Raw genomic sequence first — 6,449 nt, 5'->3', positions numbered from 1 at the left:
TAGGGCCAAAATCATACATGTTAAACTTCAATTAGAATTAGCAATTGATGCAATTGGTTTATATTCTCTAATTCATTAAACAATTAGAAAGGTTCACCTAATTCCCATTAGATAATTGAAATTTTTATTCTAATGGTAAATCTAATTGCAATTAGTTGCCATTAGCAAAAAAAATTGGTTTACTTTTACAATTAGAAATCTAATTGACTTCTGCTAATGCAATTAGATATTCAATAATTGATTCTAAATCAAACTAATTGAATATCTAATTGCATTAGCAGAAGTCAATTAGATTTCTAATTGTAAAGGTAAACCAATTTTTTTTGCTAATGGCAACTAATTGCAATTAGATTTACCATTAGAATAAAAATTTTAATTATCTAATGGGAATTAGGTGAACCTTTCTAATTGTTTAATGAATTACAGAATTTCGCAAATTAAGGTTAATTAGCAATCATTAGCATTAGCTAATCATTACTTAACATCTATGGGCAAAATAATTCAGGGACTAATAAAGAAGGACGATGGGGAATGCACATGTAGCATTGAAGATAAATATATCTGTGGGAATATATTATATCATCTTAAGTCGAGTTAAGTCAAAATCGAGTTAAGGTCAGATTCGGGTTCGTTTCCTTACAATCCACATTTGGGTTCAATCCGTTTTCCGAAAAAGTGATCATGGTTAACATTTTCAACGGCTTTATTTTTTGAATATAATTCATACCAATAAATGTCTTAAGTTAACTTAAGCTTTTTCAAATGAATTATTGGCTATTAAATAGTTTGTGCACAAAAACTTATGTCAACATAAACTCAATATATACAAGACAATTTTTATCAAGTTAAATAGAATCAAACACCTTATGAATACTTAAGCGTTTATGTATGAAATAACTTTCCAGATTTCCTTAACTTAAATTGAAATAAGTTCTTATAATAGAATAAAAATGAACTAAAAGTTAAAATATGTCGTTTTGTCCACTTAAAATGCTCTGCTAAATTTTCGTTTACCGATAATGGTATTTTAAGTCAACATAAGTTTGTTTTTGTGTGTGCTAATTTCTTCCCTTTTTCTACATAAGCTGTTCAGTTAATGAAATACTGTCAAGTTGTTTAGACTATTTCTCTACAAAAATGGAAAGTGAAAATGCATTAAGTCTTTTAGACATTAGCAATGTGAGTAATGTTGATTTTTCTTCTGACGAATCGGTTGTTGATCCAAATTTTAATATAAGTGATTGGACGGCGCCCAGCTCGGATTCAAAACGCGAAGTTGTAAGTATTTTACTTACAGGCGGCTTCCGCAAATTTGTTGCTCTGCCTTGAAAAAGGCGGAGTGGATATAGTCCTTGTCCAGGAGCCGTGGCTGAGTAGTAACGGCAGTAAGATTTCTGGATTAAGGACTGGAAAATTCAACACCTTGGTGCATGCAGAGGCAAGTAGGCCTAGATCCTGTGTGCTTGTTAAAAAAGAGATTAAAGCTTTTATTCTCTCTAATTTCAGCAATGCTGACGTAACCACGGTCTGCCTCGAGCGAGGAAGTAATGAAATGTGGGTGGTCTCAGCGTACATGCCCCACGGGGACGTAGTGGGACCACCACCTGCGATACTGGGTGAAATCACCGCTGAAGCAAGGCGGAGAGGTGTTGGCGTGATCATCGGTGCCGATGCAAATGCCCATCATAGCATTTGTGGAAGCTCGGATACCAACACTAGAGGTGAGTCTTTATTTACTTTTATTGTAGATGAGGGACTTTGTATATGTAATAGGGGGAATGACCCGACTTTTATTACTGCGTTAAGGGAGGAGGTCCTGGACCTCACCCTGGTTAGTAGAGAACTGGAAGGTCGGATATCTGGATGGAGGGTTCTCAACGAGCACTCCTTCTCTGATCACCGATATATTCAGTTCTCAGTGAACGAAGAACGTCCCGGTAAAATATCTTTTAGGAACCCTAAAAGTACTAACTGGGACTTGTATTGTAGGAAGCTGGGAGAGCTACTGCCTGCGGTGCCTATCATTAGTTCGGGCCTGTCCGAATCTGAGATAGACGTTCTGGTGGAAAACTTCACCTCGGCAAGCAATAGCGCCTTTCAGCTGTCCTGCCCAATGAAAACTTACAGGGGGAAGGGCAAGCCGCCCTGGTGGTCGGATTCTCTTGACGACCTAAGAGCGTGCAGTCGGCGGCTCTTCAACAGAGCCAGGAGGAGTAAATTACCCTCGGACTGGGAGCTCTATAAGGTGAGTCTGGGGATTTATAAATATGAAATAAGGATAGCCAAGCGAGATGCATGGCGAAGCTTCTGCGAAAACGTAGAAGGCTGCAATGAATCCGCGAGATTTAGAAAAATACTCTCTAGGAACCCCGCTCCTCTGGGGTATCTGAGAGATGATGGTGGGGACTGGTCGATGAGTAGCGAGGAGTCCCTAAGGCTTTTACTGGACAATCATTTTCCCGATGTCCCAGTTGCGCAGGGATCTTCGCCTGCATGGTCGGCGGTCGTTGGCCATGCAGAAGTGCCTGCCATTCCAATACGGGAAAGTCAGATAACCTGGGCTATAGGGTCGTTCAAGCCCTATAAGTCTCCGGGCCCGGATGGAATCATTCCTGCGCAGCTTCAAAGGTCTTTGGGGATTTCCTGCCGCTGGTTGGCCATCATATATACTAACTGCCTCAGGCTTAACTATATCCCGAAGTCTTGGCACACGGTTAGGGTTATTTTCATTCCGAAGGCCGGCAGAAGCTCTCATGTATCACCTAAGGATTTCAGGCCAATCAGTCTCTCGTCGTTTCTTCTTAAGACGTTTGAGCGGTTGATTGACCTGTACCTACGGGAAAGGATACCTCGGGGGTTACTGTCGGCTTCACAACATGCGTACTGCAAGGGCAGATCGACGGAAACGGCTCTCCATTCGATTGTAAAGCAAATAGAGGGGTCCCTAGAACACAAAGAGTATGCTCTGGGTGCCTTTCTAGACATCGAGGGAGCTTTTAACAATGTCTTACCGGGGTCAATCGAAAGAGCTCTGGTGGCTTTAGGAGTCGAGGCGGCTCTGGTTGAATTTATTAGCAAACTTCTATGCGGCAGAATTGTCGCAGCGGAGTGGGGAGGGGCCATAATTAAGAGGAAGGTGTGCAGGGGCACGCCACAGGGGGGTGTCCTATCTCCTCTCCTCTGGGTTGTGGTAGTCAACGAGCTTCTTGTGGAGCTGGAAGCCAATGGTTGTCGGGTGGTTGCCTATGCAGATGACCTCGCTATCCTAGTCAGAGGCAAATTTCTGGGCGCCCTGCGCGATGTTCATCAGGGCTACCTGGATACTGTGGCTAGGTGGGCTGAATCATGTGGATTGGCGGTCAACCCGGGAAAAACGGAATTGGTCCTTTTCACAAGAAGATATAAGGTGCCCGATTTCAGAACTCCCTCGATTGCAGGGGTACCGTTGGTACTTTCTGATAGGGTTAAATATTTGGGGATTGTTTTGGACAAGAAACTGTCCTGGAGACCCAATGCGGAAGATCGGGCCAGGAAGGCCGCCATTGCCTTGTACTGCTGCAGAGGAGCTATCGGAAAGAGATGGGGACTCTCGCCAAGAATAGTTCACTGGCTTTATGAGATGGTGGTCAAACCGATTCTGCTATATGGGGTGCTGGTCTGGTGGAAAGCACTGGACACGGCGAGCACCTCCAAAATGTTAGTGTCAGTGCAACGGACGGCGCTGATCGGTATCAGTGGCGCTCTCAGAACAACGCCTACTTTGGCACTGAACGTCATGCTCAACATATACCCAGTAGATATTGCGGGAAAGGCGGCCGCGGCAAGGTCGTTGGTCAGGCTTCGTGATATGGGATATAGACTTTCTGACCGCGGACACTCTAGCCTTCTTACCAGTTTCGACTTCATCCCGGACAGAACGGACTACTGTATGCCGATAACAGCTCCCTATACAACCTTCACCCCAGTTATTCCAGAGAGAGAGGATTGGGGAAGAGGAATTATCTGGGGCATGGGACCGGTTAACTTGTTCACGGATGGGTCAAAGCTGGATGGAAAGGTTGGTGGGGGGGTCTTTTGTCAAGAGCTAAATTTAAGCCGCAAGTTTAAGTTGGCTGATCACTGCAGTGTATTCCAAGCGGAAATTGCTGCGATTAAGGATGCGGTGGATGGAATGCTATCCAGTGCTACCACGGTTAGGGAATTTAACATCTACTCTGATAGCCAATCGGCTATCAAGGCCTTGAGCTCAACTACAGTGCGATCGAGGGTGGTCTGGGAGTGCCTGACCTCGCTTGCGATTGCATCGAATTATTTTACAATTAAGATTATCTGGGTCCCGGGCCATAGTGATATCCCGGGTAACTGTCAAGCGGATCTCTTAGCCCGCATCGGTACAACTGAACCGGATGAAGATGGCTGTAGGGACTTCGGGATCCCGCTGGCCACCTGTGGATTGCTCCTCCATAGCTGGGCCTCGAATCAGCTCAGCAAACGTTGGGCGGATACCACGTCTTGCAGGGTAGCAAGATCTTTCTGGTCGAAAGTGGATGGCAGGAGGTCTGCTGAAATAATTGGGTTCACTAAGGCTCACCTATCAATGGTCATTGGGGTTTTGACAGGGCACTGTCCCATGGGTATCCATGCGGTACGTCTCAATATACTGGAAACTCCATCCTGCTGCAGCTGTATGGAGGATGATGAGGTGGAATCACCAAATCACTTTATGCTTGATTGTCCAGCTTTTGCCAGAATTAGGCGAAAGTACTTCGGTCGCGACTCACTTGGATCTCCCGAGGATATATCCAAAGTTGAGATCGGTATCATTCGGAGCTTTATCGTTGCTACCCAACGATTCTCTAAGTAGCTGGATCTAGGTCACCGTTATTTTTGGTGTATGTGGTATCACAACGGACCTTCGTGTTGTCCAAGTGAGCTATCCTTATCAGGGCAGCTACCACCTAACCTATCCTATCCTATCCTAAGTATTTTACTTCTAAACAAATGTATTGGCTGCGTGTAGCAAAAACTAAAAATTAGAAAAATTCGGAGTGTTATAAACGAAGTGGTACCAAATAAAACCTCGCACAAGTCACGAAAACAATTAAGAAACCTCGGGGAAAGTTATACTTCAAAAGCTGGAAAACTTTTTCCTGCTCGTGTTGTGCGCCCGCTGAAATCTTCTAGAAAAAGCTGCGCTGATAGAATAACATTGGCAGAAATGCGCCTATAACTTCATACTATTATTTTTTAGAGTTTGAAGGTAACAGAATTTCAGTTTGTCAAAATGCTTCAGATTTACGTTATCTGTGGCAGAACAATTTATAAAAACGATTACAAAAGCAAAATTTGAAGGAGGCAGTGTAACTGGAGATTCGCGTGGAAAACATACGTGCTCTAGAAAACTTTCTGTGGCAAAAGAAAGGGAAATTATAGATTTCATAAAAAGCTTTCCATCATATGAATCCCACTATACTCGTCGTGATACTTCTAAGCGCTATCTACCGAGTGATTTGTCTCTAGCTGAAATGCATCGCCTCTATAGAGATAAATACAACAATTCCCTATCCCTTTCAAAATTTACTCAATTGGTTGATACTTGCCACAAAGGTTGATACTTGCCACAAATGTGATTTTCTTCAATGTAAAATAGAAGTTGCCAAATCTGAAGAAGTTGAATCTCTAAAATTAGAGCAAATGGAACATCTCAATCTAGCACAACAAGTTTATGATGCTAAAAAAATGATAAGGAAAAATCTCTAAATGATATTAAACTCAAAGTGTTTTGTGTTGATCTTCAGCAGTGCCTTCCTACACATCTGTTAAGAACTTCACTGTCATTCTATAAAAAGCTATTATGGACCAATAATCTGGCCGTATATGACTGTACAACAAATCAACTAATATGCTACATGTGGCATGAGGCAATAGCCAAAAAAAGGTGGAAACGAAAAAGCGGCATGCGTATTTACTCATTTATTGCAATTAAATACCAATGTAGACCATGTTGTTTTCTATAGTGATTGCTGCCCAAGTCAAAACAAAAATTGTTTCATTGCAACTATTTTTGCGATTTCCCTGCAATTACGCAACAAGTTAAGCATTATAGATCATAAATTTATGATCCCTGGTCACACGTACATGGAGTGCGATAGTGACCATGCTGCGATATAGAAAAAGAAAAACAAATATTCAATAAAAATTAAAACAAATCTTCAATAAAAATCCATCATCCCCGGGATTGGTTTCAATTTATAGGAACAGTAGGAGTAAAGAAAAAATTGTTGGTTAATGAAATGGATCAATCAAATATATTAGACTTTGCACACGCAGTAGATGAAAACGGTGATAAATTCAGTTGGCAGGACCCTAAGTGGTTCAGATGTACTAACGAATATGGTAAAATATATTTTAAAACATCTTTAAGTGGAAAAGATCCTTTCAAATGCATA

General features: G+C 42.1%; 1 pseudogene; it reads left to right on the top strand.

Moving 5' to 3' along the window:
• Positions 1 to 1,137: 1,137 nt before the first annotated feature.
• On the top strand, positions 1,138 to 6,171 carry LOC137245917 (uncharacterized; annotated as a pseudogene).
• The last annotated feature ends 278 nt before the right edge of the window (positions 6,172 to 6,449 follow it).

This window comes from Eurosta solidaginis, chromosome 3, assembly GCF_040869045.1.
Source record: "Eurosta solidaginis isolate ZX-2024a chromosome 3, ASM4086904v1, whole genome shotgun sequence".
NCBI lineage: Eukaryota > Metazoa > Arthropoda > Insecta > Diptera > Tephritidae > Eurosta > Eurosta solidaginis.
This window is presented reverse-complemented; position numbering and strand designations above follow the sequence as displayed.